Below are 16,588 nucleotides of genomic sequence, written 5' to 3'. Positions count from 1 at the left end.
GACCTGGTCCCTCTCGGTAGGGTAACAAGGGAACGTGTTCAGTGCAGATCAGTGAGTAAGCACAAGCCCGCCTTGTTTCAGTGCCTATGCTTAAACCATATAGTGCAGTTCAACTCTGTCACATGGGGTTACTATGAGTCAAAAATCAACTCTGTGGTACCTAGAAACAACAAAAACAACAAAAAGACACATTTAATGGAAAAATTTAATTTTTTCACTCTAGTCAGAAGGACAAACAATTATACAGAACTGCCAATCAAAGAGTAATCACTTTAAAGTTTTGCTCATCTTAATTGTGACATGTAGATTTTGACATCCCTGTTAGAACAATGCTTATGGAAATGATAAATTTCTAAAAGTAAACATCTCTTGAGCTTTTTTATTTTCTCTTTCACAATATATAATAGTGATGATCTTTAACAATACAATAGTCTACCTTGGTTTACATCCTTGAAAGTGTGAATTTCTATTAGCACATTCCTTGAAAACATGCAAAAAAGATATATAACAGTTTTAGGCTAGCAGAATTTTGATTTGTTTTTATTTCTCCCTGTCTTCATGGTGCCATATGAAAGTCTCATTTCCAATTGCACAGAATCTTCCTGGGGATAAGGCTACATGCTTGACACTTAGCAAAGTGATTTTTTTCCCAGTCATTTTTGTTGCTTGGTTAAATGCTTGGGTTTACTTTTACTCTTACATTCTGCAAGGGGCATAGTAAATCTATATGTGATAACTTCCAGGCTGAAACACACAGACAGCATCAATAAAAGGGCACTATTTCATTTGTGAATTAAGCAGCTATTGGCCTCAGCCATTACTCATTAAAGTGTAGTCTTTTCTCATTCTCTTTGATACCAAAGGATGTTCACCTACTTGTAATTGACAGGTTTTATTTGTGCTGGTTATAGTGCAATGGACAAAGAAATGAAATAGATCATGATATTTTAAAATTGGACAGTGAACTTTGCTTAGTCACAAATACAGGGAATTACTGAGACTGTAATTATATTCGTCTGCTAGAAAAGAACATTTTCTTTGATCTCAATTAAATTTTTAAAAATGTGCATGGAGGAAAAATCACTCTTTATTTAGATACAGCAATCTTTTTAAAGAAATGATAGATCCATTTATCTCACAGACATTACTAGCATTTGTAAAGATTGTATTCTGTTTTTATTTTTACTTCTAACAAACTTCTATCTGAAATTCAGATTAACCACAAGTGTAATTTCTTGGTGACTATTGTGTGTAATTCTCAGAGACTATTTTGAAATGTGTTTAAAAGAACACCAGTCCTTCCTATAGTTTCATCAAGCTTAAAAGAAAAGAAGGTTAAGATTTAAAAATATTACTTGTCTTTATTTCAAATTCTTATTGGAAACTAGACTACTAGATATATTGAGACGGGAGAGACCCCAAATCTATCACCTGAAAACAACTTGAACTGAAACTATCCCAAGATGTTATCTTTAAACTAAACAACAAATATAGCTCAATAAAAAATGTCTGTCCTGAGCATTGCACCCTTATAAAGAATTAAATATATGAGATCAAAATGATGACAGTAACTCTAAAGCACAGATGATAAATTTAAAGTCAGAGAATTTAAGTAAACAATAGTGAAACAGTATGAGCAGCAATAGGGAAAATGTTGACACAATGTATGGTATGTAACCATTGTCAATGAACTGACATGTTTTTATTGTTGATAGAGGGTATAAGTAGTGTATGTGCAAATATATATATATATATATATATATATATATATATAATTTTTATCTTCAAATCTAAGTCACAGAGACTGTAGTTTGTACTGCAGAAAAGAAAATAACCAAGTGTGAAAAGCACTTGAATACTCAAAGAAAAAGGATCTCCCCTCCACTCTGGTATTCTCTAGCCACTTTATCTTTGTCAAGTTACTTAAACTAAGTTGTTCCCTTATCTGTTACATGAGAGGGTGAGTCCTGCCCAGATTTAAAATATCCTTTTATTCTTTAACACGATATATTAGAAAAATAATATATTATCAAACAAACACTTTTGTTCAATTATTAAAGTAGTATGCTTCTCTCAGAATACTAGCAATACTTTTTTTTTTCTATCCAATATTATCTCTTTCTTCTTGACATCTTAAGCTTCCAGGAGACAGTGACTGAACAATTGAGTAAATTCTCATATTAAGTGTAAATATCTCAGGGTTATTTTCAAGGTTTAACATTGTAACTTCAAGGTTAAATATTTCAGATGTACTAAATATTTCAGATGTACTAATCAAACAAGGGGAGCTCTGGTAGCATAGTGGCTAAGGCACTTCTCTGCTAACCAGAAGGCTGGTGGTTCAAACCCACCAGTCACTCCTCAGAAGGAAGATGGGACAATCTACTTCCGTAGTGATAATGCCTCGGAAACCCAAGGAGGGGTCGCTATGAGTCGGGTCCGACTGGATGGCACATAACAACAACAATTAAACAAGGGCATGAAAACAAATGATAAAACAAAAATCACAAAATATATTTAATATCTCATCCAGAAATCAGGAAATTATTTAGCCTTTGAATTTAAAGACCTTTCAAACATCACTAGATTAATAATACAAAACAAAACGCAATCTCTGCGGTGGCGTCAGATCTGACTCATAACGACCCCTCCTTGGGTTTCTGAGGCATATCACTATGGAAGTAGAGGAAAGTGTATTATGTGACTCAGTACTAAGCGTATAGCAGTGTTTTTGGTTCCAACTTAGTTGGAAACTAGCAATAAAAAGGAATCCATCTAAAGTATCTTCCCAGAATTCAGTTGGGTAGACCAAGAATTTCATAATGAAATGGACTATAAACATTATTTATATGCTTTTCATATTTCTAGGAAAAATTAAACTGCTATGGCAGAATACTGGGAGCTCTGGTGACACAGTGCCTAAGGCATTTGACTGCTAACCAGAAGGCTGGCAGTTCAACCCCACCAGCCACTCCTCAGAAGGAAGTCTGGGCAATCTACTTCCATAGAGATACCTCCTTGGAAACCCAGGCAGGAGTTACTATGAGTTGGATCCGACTCCATAGCAGTGAGTTTGTTTTTTTTGGTTTGGTATGCAGAATATTATTTAAAAAGATTTTTTAAATCTTCCTAAAAATCACCTACTTACCCAAAATTCAAATAAGTAGATTTATAATAGAATAAAGTTATCATATACCAAAAAAAAAAAAAACCCACTGTCATCAAGTCAATTCCAACTCAAAGCAGCCCTTTAGGGCAGAGTAGAACTGCCTCATAGGGTTTCCAAGGCTGTTCATCTTTACAAAAAGTAGTTTCCCTCATCTTCCTTCCACTGGTAGGTTAAAACTGTCAACCTTTTTGGTTAGCAATGGAATGGCTTAACTATTGCACCACCAGAGCTCTTTAGATCACCTTAAAAATAAGATTATTTCACAAAATCTAAAGAAAACTGCTACATAAGAAACTTCAGATTTTTGTAAAAAAAAAAAGTTTTATAGAGTATAAATATTAAATTTATTTCATCATCAATAATAGCACCCTCTACTTAATATTAATTTTTAGAAATATTTTAATGAGATAATATAGGATTTATAATTGTCAAGGAAATTTAAATTACATTTTTCATACTATATACGTTAAGGAGAAAAAGACAAATGTATTTATTTAAAAATTTCAACAAAGAAAATTGTCTTTTTCAGAAAATCTAATTAACCAGCATACTTTAATGCAGAGTTCTAATAACAAAACTAAAACTACAAACAGGAAAAAACAAAAACAAGAAACCTAGTTCTGGTTTTCATGACTGGGATTTTATGTGTCTTCTTCCTCTGTCATGAGTTTTCTACAAAATCTTCTATCAAGTAGTATCTACTAACCCACTGCTGTTGAGTCGGATCCTACTCATAGCGACTGACTGCTCATTGGGTTTCTGAGGTGGTATCACTACAAAAATAGATTGCCCAATCTTCCTTCTGAGGATTTGAAGCACCAGTCTTCTCATTAGCAGTCAAATGCCTTAGGCACCAAGCCACAAGAACTCCTTGTATCTACTAGTTAAGAATATTAATGATAACATTATTATTGTTTTAACAATTGTTCAATAAATATTTGTTGAGAGAATGAGTGAATATTAATGATAACATTATTATTGTTTTAACAATTGTTCGATAAATATTTGTTGAAAGAATGAGTGAATGACAATTAGGATTTCTTGGTAGTCTATAGATGTACAGTTCATTTTAATTTCATGATTGTCAAAATAAAACCCAGAAGTTGCCAAGATTCATTACTCTGTAATTCTTACAACTCTAGTTAAAAAAAAAAAAAAAAAAATTCAAAAGGTGTATGGTTGTAGCAGTTAGCAGTTTTGGATTAAGAAGACAAATTATTTTATAGTTACTGACAGATTTAGAAATTCTCTGACTTCTTGTAGATTGCAACCAGATTGCCATCCTAATTTTATATTATTAAAAATCTCTTGGTTGTTCTACTAAAATGTAATTTTTGACAAAGTATAAACTAATATAATGTGTTTGATGTATTTATATGGTAGAATTGTATATGTGTATATACATAGAAATATATATATGTGTGTATCTATGAATTCATATAGAAAGCCTGGGAAGAAGGACAGGTCCATCCACTTACGAAAAACGTGGTGAGTGAAAAGCTTATGAATACCAGTGAAATACTGCCTGATATATTACTGGAAAACTATAATAGCCCTGAAACATTGTCTGATATAGTGCTGGAAGATACGCCCATCAAGTTGGAGAACTCTCAAAATACGACTGGGAAAGATCTGCTTCCTCAAAGTACGGTTGACCTTAATAACATAGATGGAGTAAAGCTTAATTTTGCTGAAGATAACTCAAAAATGGTTGCAGAAGTATATTGACAAGTAACTTCCAGAAGTGCAAGCTAGATTCAGAAGAGGATGTGGAACAAGGGATTGTTGCTGATGTCAGATGAATTTTGGCTGAAAGCAAAGAATACAGAAAGTTGTTTACCTATGTTTTATTGACTATGCAAAGGTATTTGACCACGTGGATCATAACAAATTATGGATAACATTGCAAAGAATGGGAGTTCCAGAACACTTCATTGTGCTCATGAGGAGACCAAAGAAGCTGGCATTCAAACAAAAGGGGACACTGCATGCTTTAAAATAAGGAAGGGTGTGTGTCAGGGTTTTATCCTTTCACTGTACCTTATTTTAAAGCATGCAGAGGAAGACTCATTAACAACCTGGGATATGCAGATGACCCAACCTTGCTTGCTTAAAGATTGCCTGAAGCACTTACTGATGAAGATCAAAGAGGACAGTCTTCAGTATGGATTACACCTCAACATAAAGAAAACCAAAATCCTCACAACTGGACCAATAAGTAACATCATGCTAAATTCAGAAAAGATTGAAGTTGTCAAAGATTTCATTGTACATGGACCCACCATCAATACTTATGGAAGCATCAGTCAAGAAATCAGACGTCAAACTGCACGGGAAAAATCTACTGTAAAAGACCTTTAAAGTATTAAGAAGCAAAGATGTCACTCTGAAGACTAAGGTGCACTTAACCCAAGCCATGACATTTTCAATTGCCTCATATGCATGAGAAAGCTGGACAATGAATAAGGAAGACCAAAAAATAGTGATGTCTTTGAATTATGGTATTGGTGAAGAATTCTGGAAATACCATGGATTGCTAAAAGGAGGAACAAAACTGTCCTGGAAAAAGTGCAGCCAGAATGCTACTTGAGAGTGATAATGGCCAGACTTCGTCTCATCTACTTTGGTCATGTTGTCAGAAGGGACCATTCCCTGGGGAAGGATATCATATGTTTGGTAAAATGGAGGGCCAGCAGAAATGCAGAAGACTCTTGAGGAGATGGATTGACACAGTAGCTACAACAATGGGTTCAAGCATAGCAAGGATTGTGAGAATGGGGTATAATTAGGCATATAGTGTCACTATGAGTCAGAGCCAGTTCAAAGACACCTAACAACAACAACAACAACAAAATACTCACTGTCATTGAGTCAAATCCAACTCATAGTGACCCCTGTTAAGTTTCCAAGGCTATAAATCTTTACAGAAATAGATTACCCAATCTTTCTTCCACAGAGCAGCTGCTGACCTTGAACCACTGACCTTCTGGTTAGAAGACAAATGCCTTATCCACTACACCATACATATATAAACCAAATCAAAACCAAACCCACTGCTGTTGAGTCGGATCCAACTCAGAGACCCCTCCTAGGGTTTCCAAGCCAATATCACTATGGTAGTAGATTGCCCAACCTTCCTTCCGGGGAGTGCCTGGTGGATTTGAACCGACAGCCTTCTCCATACATATATAAATAATACAAAATGATCTTAGTATGTTGTTGTTAGGTGCTGTCAAGTCATTTCTAACTCATAGTGACTCTATGAACAGTAGACCGAAACACTGCCTGATCCTGTGCCATCCTCACAATCGCTGTCATGCTTGAAGCAATAATCACAGCCACTGTGTCAATCCATGTGTTTAATGGTCTTTTCCTTTTACACATGATATCCATTAACAGGAACTGATCTCTCTGACAACATGACCTAAGTAAATGAGATGAAGTCTGGCCATTCTCTCTTCTAAGGGATACTCTGCCTGTACTTTCTCCAAACCAGATTTATCCATTCATCTAGCAGCCAATGGTACATTCAATATTCTTTACCAACACCACAATTCAAATGTATCAATTCTGTGCTCTTCCAAAATCATTGCTCAGTTCTCACTGCATATGAAGATGCTGAAAGTACCAAGGCCTGAGTCAGGAATGCAGTAGTCTTCAAGAGATATCTTTGCTCTTTAACATTTTAAAAAATTATTTTGCAGTAGATTTGCACAACAAAATAGGTCGTTTGATTTTTTAACACCGTGGGCATTGATTGTGTATCCAAGTAAAATTAAATTATTGAGAACTTCAATCTTTTCTCCATTTATAACAATGTTGCTTATTGTTGTTCTTGTTGAATGGGTAGATGACAGTGATAGTAAAACTATAGAAATTAAACCTCCTCTCAGAAAAATGCAACAAGTAAGTGAAATAGCTCATTTAAAGCACTTAGAACAGAGCCTGGCATAGTAAGAACTTGATAAAGATTAGCTATTGTTATAGTTGTATAAACATGTATTTATTGCCTTCTAAGGAAACCTCAAATAGGAGAGATTATCTTGTAGTCTAGAAAAAAAATCAAAAAATGATTAAGATACGATATGAGTCTCTAAGACTGAGTAGAAGGTTACAGTCCTATTGCATGTAATTGGATAGAAATATCACAGTTTTGAAACAGAAGTATTTGCAAGTACGTAAGTGGCATCCATTTTTACAACTGAACACCAAATACATTGAAAGTAATAAAATATAGATAGAAACTAACCTGAGACATTTTACTATTGGATGACCAGCATGATTTCTCATACATTATGAATGATAATATATTAATTCAACCTACATAACTATGATTTAGAGAATCTAGTTAAAATCTTGTTTTGAAGCTCAAATTTTATTTGCATTCCCTTACTTGTGTCATCCATAATTCTGGTTGCATTTTTAAATCATATCGAGGACCATTTAAATCCTGTATTACTACCATGTAAAGAAACTTTTCTCCAACATGTGAATAAACTATCAAAACTGATGAGGTAACATAGGAAACTATTATGAGAGAAAGGATACATACTGTGTGAACTGTGTGGGTAAGTACACAATTATGCTGCATTTGTTTCAGTGAAATTGTGATACAAAAGAAAAGCAACAGAGAAAATCTATCAATTGGACTATGATTTAATCTTTAGTTATTATAAATATTATAAAATAATAATTTTAAAAGATCTTAACCTATTCACTGGAAGATTTTTAAATAATAATAATAATAATAATAAATACCCAGAATTTAAATATAACACTCAGAAACACTCTTTTCTGTCAACTCTATACTCATCCAAAAGAGATTTTCAAAGGCCCCCAATGTTTTAGATTTGGGAAATACACTATCTGAGTTTCTGATATTCACTTAAAAATTATATGCTTAAGGAAAATGGTATCTCAGGTTCCTTTAAATTAAAAACTCTAGGCCATTAAATGAAAAAAGAAAAATGAAATGGCAGTTGGCCATGCCCTAATGATTTAACTTGGCATCTGGTCAAATGACCTGGGTGAATGTTCTTTTGAAAAATGTCATGGAATTTTTATTAATGATGAATATTTAAGGTCTCAAACCAGACTCACCTTAAAGAAGACTACTTTAGCAATCTAGGTTCTGTCAAAACTGGGTTTTGAGTGACTTGACCCCCATAACAATCGAACTAGTTCTGCATGTAAATGTAGTTAAATCACCTTTCTCACAGGCATCCAAATTCTTTTCTTGAATGCACATAACCCAAAATCCAAAAATTAAACAAATCTACAACTGTACTTACTTCTGCATGAAACTGGAAGTTTTCATTCAGTTGCCTATTGCAATGCTAAATTTTGTGGATTTAAAATTTGAAAACTTAGTTAGCTAGTCTTAGGTGTTTTTTAAGATTTCTTCATTTCTCAACATAACTTATTTCAAATATGCTAATATTAGGGAAATGTAATATATTGGGAGTTTGCAATCATACATAGTCTTGTTCTCAATTGATGTAGCAAATATAAACAATGACAATAGGATAATACTTAACATTTTTATTATAGCTAACATTTACCATTTGAAAGATATTTTCTTAATACTCTTTCTCAAGTTTCTCCTCTACAATTTCTGTGTGAATCTTTATGTGAGAAAATGACATGGACTTATAGATCTTATGGATCTAAACTTTAGTACAATGACTAAAATGAAACTCTCAGCTTCTTTATAAGAGTGTAGGTTATAGAATGTGAAAGACGGGCTCAAATACCATTGCTATCACTTATCAGCAGTAAAAGTTCCTGTAACTTATTTATTTGCCAAGATTTCTTTTTTAATCTGTTTTGTGACATTCACTGCAATCCCTACACTATAACAGCATTCTTCCCACTTTGTCCTAGCTTATCTTTTCCCTTCATTCTTCCTTCCCATCCTGCCCCACCTTCCTTTTTTTCAACTTTTTATTGTGATTTGGGTGAAAGTTGACAGAGGAAATTCCTTTTCTGTTCAACTGTTCATACACATTTTGATTCGTGACATTGACTGTAATCCTCGAAATGTAACAGCTCTCTTGCAACTTCCTCCCTGTGTCCTACTTTCCTATGCATTTCTGCCTTCTGAGCTTTCTCTCTGTGCAAATGCTGTCATTCTGATCTCCCATGGTGAATTATTCTAAGAAGTGCACCTACCTCGTGTAATTGTTGATCCTGTAAGTCTGTACATTATTTGGCTGAAGGTTAAGGCATGGGAGTAAATTCAATTCCAGGCCCAAAAGGTGACTAGGGGCCATAGTGATGGGGCTTCCCAGTTTCTATCTGACCAGTAAAGTAGGTCTTATCTATGATTTTGGATTTTGTTTCACATTTTTCTCCCACTCTCCAATTTTGATCTCTGGTGGTGGAGTGGTTAAGGCATTTGGCTGCTAACTGAAAGGTTGGTGGTTCAAACCCACCAGTCACTCTGTGGGAGAAAGCTTAAGGAGTCTGCTTGAATGAAGACTTATAGCCTTAGAAACCCAATGGGGGTCACTATGAATTGGAATTGACTTGATGGCAGTGACGTTTTGTTTGTTTGATCTGAGTGGTTTGCTTTGATACCCGGAAACCACCAAGTTCTTTTGGTCTCAGGGTCATGTAGACTGAGGTTCCCATGGTTCACTAGTCCCTTGCACTAATTGTTTCCATGCCCACTTGATTTTCTTCACTCTTGTTTACTCCAGATGAGAAGAGACTAGTAAGTGGCCATTTGTGAGGTTTTAAGACCTTAGTCACTACTCACCAAAGTAGAATATAGAACAATGTTTTTGTGTACTGTGTTATGTCAATTCAGCTTTTATGTCTCCCATGATGATCATCTGAGCCCACAGACCCAGCTACTCACTATCTTGAGATGTTTGGTTGTGGCTAAGAATCAATACATATGTAGAAATACCATCCACCAAAACTTTATACAGTTGTGGGTATATTCCTGTACACCTACCCATATCTGATCATCATGCCTGTCTACCCATGTATTCACCCATTATGCTGGTCATCCTCTTTTGGTATATTGACTTTCCTTTCACTCAAATCCATCGGTTTCTCTTACCTACTTAACAATTTCCCCTCTCCTCCCCTTCCATCCATCCCTGGTAAACAACAAAGTCCTTCTGTGTGTAAACCTTTTTTTGACCTTTTATAATGGTAGACTCATACAATATTTGTCTTTCAGTGATTGGCTTATTTCACTCAGCATAATGCTCTCAAAGTTCATCCACATTATGAGGTATTTTACGATTCTTCATTTTTCTTTAATGTTACTTAGTATTCCATTGTATGTATGTACCGTAGTTTAGATATCATCTCCTCTGTTCATAGGTACTTAGGTTGTTTCCATCCCTTTACTATTGTGAATAGTGCTGTGATGAACATAGGCATGTGTGTATCTATTTGTGTCCCACCTCTCACTCCTTTTGAATGATCAAAAGTTACTGGATCAAATAGTGATTCTATTCCCAACTTTTTAAGGAAGTACCATATAGTTTTCCATAGTATTTGTAGCATTTTACATTCCCACCACAAGTGTATGTGATTTGCAATCTCTCCACACCCTGCCAGCACTTGTTGTTTTTTGTTCTGTGGAACTTTACTATTAATCCTTGAGTGAGATTTTGTCTCATTGTTGTTTTGATTTTCATCTCTCTAATGACTAAGGATCACAAGCATTACTTTATATGTTTATTGGCCTCTTGAATGTCTTCTTTGGTGAGATGTCTGTTCATGTCCTCTGCCCATTTTTGAATTGAATTGTTTGTCTTTTTGATGTTGAGGTGTTGAAGTTTTCTATAAATTTTGGGTTAAGTCCCTCATTGGATGTGTTCTTGCCAAATATTTTTTCCCAATCTGTAGGTTCTCTTTTTACTCTTTTGGAGAAGTCTTTGGATGTGCATAAAAATTTAATTTTTAGAAAGTTTCAGTTTTTTAGTTTATCTTCTGCTGTTTTTGCATTTTTGGTAATGTTTTGTAGTCTATTTATGTCATAAATTAGGGCCCTATGGTATATAAGGGCCTGGTTTGGAGTAGCTGGGCAGCTGGATGTAGTATTCCCCATGATGAGACTGGTAATCAGCTCCATGGTAGAATCTACTAGAGCAGCTGAATGGCTGCCTTAGGGATGTGGTCTGCTTCCAGTATATCAAAAGACAGCTTTGAGAAAGGTCTCTGAGCTTTTTGGCATACTTGGACCCTGTAGGTTGCTGAATCTTCATCTCATGGCCTGCCCTGTTGTCTGCCTATCTTGATACTGTTTCTGCGTTTGAACTAGTGGCCTGCTGTGTTGCTTGATAATTTGGGGACTGCCATTTTACTTGTTAACCTTGGGTTTGTTAGCCTCAGCAGCCAGCAGCTTCTTGAATTAAGAAAAGACTTCAGTTTTAGTGGGCCATGAGCAAGAGGCAGAGTTGAAGCCCACGCTCAAGGAGCCTTCACCCAGCCCCTAGAGCTGGCAATTTGAACTGGGACTTCTAGCTTCCTAAAGTGTAAGAGAATAAACTCCTGTTTGTTCAAGTCATTCCTTTGTGGTATTTCTGTTATAGCAGCTCTAGAGAACCAAAATAAGTCCCTAATTGAAATTTTGTCCATAGGTTGATGAATGTTTCTGGATTCTCAATTTTATGTTCCACTGGTCTTCATGTCTTTCTTTATACCAGTACCAGGCTGTTTTGACTACCTGAGTGGGTGTATAGTAGGTTTAGAGATTGGGGAGTGTGAACCTCCTACTTAATTCTTCTTCTTCAGTAGTGCTTTGATTATCCAAACATTTCATATAAACTTTTCCTTTCCATATAGAGTTGTTTTTGTTGTTGTTATGTGCCATCAAGTTGGACCCAACTCATAGCGACCACTCCTTGGGTTTCTGAGGCAGTATCAGTACAGAAGTAGATTGCCCCATCTTCCTTCTGATGCTGGGTTTGAACTGCCAGCCTTCTGGTTAGCAGTCAAGTGCCTTAGGTACTATACCACCAGAGCTCCCAAAGAGATGGGCCGGCTACCTGGTGGGGAATGGCTGGTGGGTTTGAACCACCAGCCTTGGGTGTGGCAGGTGACTGCCTGAGTCCTGAGGTCATCCTTTAGGGCCCATATAAAGTTAGGGATCAGTTTTTCCACGTCAAAGAATGTTGATGGAATCTGGGCCAGGATTTCATCTATAGATTGCTATAGATTGCTATCTATAGTATTGAGATTTTCATAATGAGCATGACATGATTTTCCATTTATGTAGGTCTCTTATGATTTCTTGTAATAATGTTTTGTAGTTTGTTTTGTATAGGTCTTTTGTGTCTCTGGTAAGATTTATTCCTAAGTATTTTGTCTTTTTGGTAGCTATTATAAATTTTAGTTTTTTCCTTATTTCATTTTCAGAGCTCTATTATTGATGTTGAGGTACCCAACTGATTTTTGTATGTTAATTTTATATTCTGCCAGTTTTCTGAATCTTTTAATTGCTTCTTCATATTTTTCTGCTTATTCTCTTGAGTTTTCTATGTATAGGATCATATCATCAGCACATAGGGATAGTTTTACTTCTTCCTTACCAATTTGGATGCCTTTGATTACCCTTTCTCGCTTTATTGCTCTGGTTAGGATTTCTAAAATCATGCTGACTAGAAGTGGTGATAGAAGGCATCCTTGTCTTGTTCCCATTCACAAGGGTAATATGAGAATAATGTTGGCTAGTGGTTTTCCATATGCACCCTTTATTATGATGAGGAATTTCCCTTCTATGCCTATATTTCTGAGAGTTTTTATCAGGAATGGCTGTAGGATTTTATCAAATTTCTTTTCTGCATCGCTTGATATGACCATGTGGTTCTTTTCCTTTGTTTTACTTATGTAATGGATTATGTTGATTATTTCTCTAATTTTGAACCATCCTTGTATATCTAGTATGAATACCACTTGTTCTTTTTTTCTTTTTTCTTTTTTTTTTTTTAAGTGCTGGATTCTATTGGATAAGATTTTGTTGAGGATTTTTGCATCTACATTCATGAAGAATATTGGTTGATAATTTTCCTTTTTAGTGGTGGCTTTGCCTGGTTTTTGTATTAGGGTTGCTCACTTAATAACATTTGTGAATATTCCATCATTTTGTATGTTCTGGAATAGTTTAAGTAGGATGATGTCAGCTCTTCTCTGAATGTTTTGTAGAATTCTCTAGTGAAGCTTAGCTGGGCCATTTTTTTTTTTTTTTTTTTTGTAGTTTTTTCATGACCTGTTCAATTTCTTCTTTGGTGATGGGTCTGTTCAAATTTCAACCTCAGTCTGCGTTACTTTAGGTAAGGAGTGTATTTCTTGGAATCTGTCCATTTCTTCTAGGTTTTCAAATTTGAATAATAATTCTTCATAGTATCTGATATTACCCTTTTTATTTTGACTTGTTCTGTTGTTACATTGCCCATTTCATTTCCTACTCCTGTTGTTTATATCATGTTTATTTTCTTTAGATAAATTTGCCAGTGGTTTGTAGATTTACTAATCTTTTCAAAGAACCAACTTCTATCTTGTTGATTCTTCACATTGTTTTTTACTTTGACTTCATTTGTTGCTGATCAAGTCTTCATTATTATTATTATTATTATTTTCCTTCTGGAGACTATAAGAATTTCTTGTTCCTTTTCTAATTGTTAGAGATGTTGGGTAAAGGTATTGATTTTGGCTCATTCTTTTGGTGTGTTTATTTATTGTCATAATTGCCCTCTGTTCACTGATTTTGTTGTATTCCAAAGATTTTGGTATGTTGTGCTTTCATTCTCATTTAATTCAAGACATTTTTAAATTTCATTCTTTATTTCTTTTATTCCCTAGTATTTTTTAGAAGGGTGTTAATCATTTTCCATATATTTGCTTTTTTCCCCTGGATTTTTCTGTTGTTCCTTTCTAATTTTATAACATTGTGATCTGAGAAATTTATTTTCAGTATTTTGGTATTTTTAAAATTTATTTAGGCTTGTTCTGTGACCTAACACATGGTCTATTCTGGAGAATGTTCTATGTGCACTGGAAAAATACGCATACTGTGGTGTTGTTAAGTGACGTGTTCAGTATATGCCTATAAGGTCTAGTTGGTTGACGGTATTATTTAGTTCTTCTGTGTCTTTGTTGAGTTTCTCTCTAGCTGTTCTATCCTTCATCAAAATTGGTATATTAAAGCCTCCTATTATTACTGTTGAGTTGTCTGTTTCTCTTTCCAATTCTGTTAAAGTTTGATTTGTGTATTTTGTGGCTCTTTGAGTGTGTACATGTTTATTATGGTTATGTCATCTTGCTTGATTAATCCTTTAATCATTACATAATGTCCTTCCTTGTCCCTTATGGTGGATTTTTTTTTCTTAAAGTCTATTTTATCAGAAATTAATATTGCCACATAATATCACTAAAGCAAAGGAAAACAGGTGTACAAGAGTTGCAGAGAACAAAGATAAGCACTATTACATACATAATACTGAATTATCAATAATAATAAACATCAATCTACAACTAGGAAAATATATACACAAAGACTGAGTATCAGTAGGTGAATTGAACTATATGCACAATGATATACAAGTTTGACAAACACTATTTCTATGTACATATCTGTATACACTGTAAAATAATCATGTATGTAGCAGAGCTAACAGGGGATAAAGTTATGAAAACTTCTTAGTCATAACCAAACAAACACCTTAAGGGAATGATTTGTTGGGCCTGAGGGCCCAGGACCATAGTTTTGGGTGTTATCAAGGACCATTTGCATAATATAGTCCACAAAGACATTGTTCTACATCCTACTTTGTAAGTAGTGACTGCAGTCTTAAAAGCTTTTGAGGGGGGCATCAAAGGTGCAACTAGACATCTGTCCTTTTCCTCAGTAAAGAAGAGTTAAAATCAAAGACATATGGAAACAATTAGTCCAAGGGACTAGTGGACCATGTGAACCTCACACTCCACAACACTGAGACCAGCTGAACTAGATGGTGTCAGATAATGCTGCCAATCCCTCTGAAAGGAAATGCAATAGGAGATCCTGGATAGTGGGGGAGAAAAGTGTGGAATTAACTCATAATAATAATAATAATAAACTCCAGGCTTATTGGTCTTATAGAGACTTTTAGAATCCCTTAGACTATGGCCCTTAGTCACCCTTTAAACCTGGAACTGAACTCACTCCCATAGTTTAACTTTCAGCTAAGCAGCAGATTGGGCTATGAGGTGAACAACAACACCAGGGGGTTAGACACTCCTTAGAACAAACAACCTTAAGAGATCAAAATGGCAGGATTAGACCAAGGATAAAGCTCAGAAGGTAGGAATGGATAGGAAAGAGGAAAAAGGAAAATGGCAACCATAGGTAGGAAATGAGAAGAGTCCTGTTACTTTGTAAGGATTGAAATCAATATTAGGAAACAAAGTGTATATGAAATGTTGAAGAGAAAACCAAGTTGCTCTGTAAATTTTCTTGCAAATCATAATAAAAAATGTTAAAAATAAAATTGAATACATGAAGGAGGAAATGGAGATATATAAGAGTGTATATGATTAAAGCTGGTTTTGTATACAATTTAAATGATGTTGACATAAATTTAAAATATAAATTGTAGTCACTAGTTTAAACAAAAGAATATAACTAAAAATACTTATCAAAAAGATAAGAAGGTAATCAAAAGTCACAAAAGAATATCTATCTAATATTACAAAAATTAGCTTCTTAAATTATGCTAATCTATGATAAATCCCAATTTCTTTGTTACATTCCTGCAGTGTATGAAATGCAACAACTCTCTTAAAGTTACTAGAAATAATTGCTAAAAGTAACACAATACAAAATAATTAATAGTGATAATAATGATAAAAGTATTTCATGACATGTACCACAAACAGTCAACTAAAAGTGTCACATGAATTCTCTAATTCTCATAGCAAATCTTTGGGATAGATAGTATTATCTATCCCAGTTTATAAATAAGAAAACTGTGCCACAATGTAGTTAATAAACTTGCAGGAGGGAACTACTGGCAAGATGACAGAATAGGCAGGCAAGCTGCACCGTCTTTCTCCAATAAAAAATTGAGAAATCAATTGAAACAGATATAGAGGATAATCCTGGAACCATGAGTATCAAATAGAAGGATAAATTATGGATCAAATACTGACTAGTAGAAGAAACTGAGTGAAGATAGTGAAGAAGGAGACAAATGGGCTGTGGATTGTTGCCTGATGTGAGAATGTGGCCATTTTTAATATTTGCAAGCAGAATTCTGATTCAGGCAGCAAACTGATAATCAGCTTCATTTGATGAGTTCTGCTCATGTAAATGGAGGAGAGGAAACTCAGGCCTGCCCAGAGTAGCAGGCCGGAAGAGCAGAAGAAAGGGGATAAAAGCTAGGAACCTGGACAGAAGAGCAGTCAGCCCCAGGGTTA

Source organism: Orycteropus afer, unplaced genomic scaffold (assembly GCF_000298275.1).
Source record: "Orycteropus afer afer isolate SDZICR_OR568_19922 unplaced genomic scaffold, OryAfe1.0 scaffold00126, whole genome shotgun sequence".
Lineage (NCBI taxonomy): Eukaryota > Metazoa > Chordata > Mammalia > Tubulidentata > Orycteropodidae > Orycteropus > Orycteropus afer.
Note: the sequence above shows the minus strand (reverse complement) of the source record.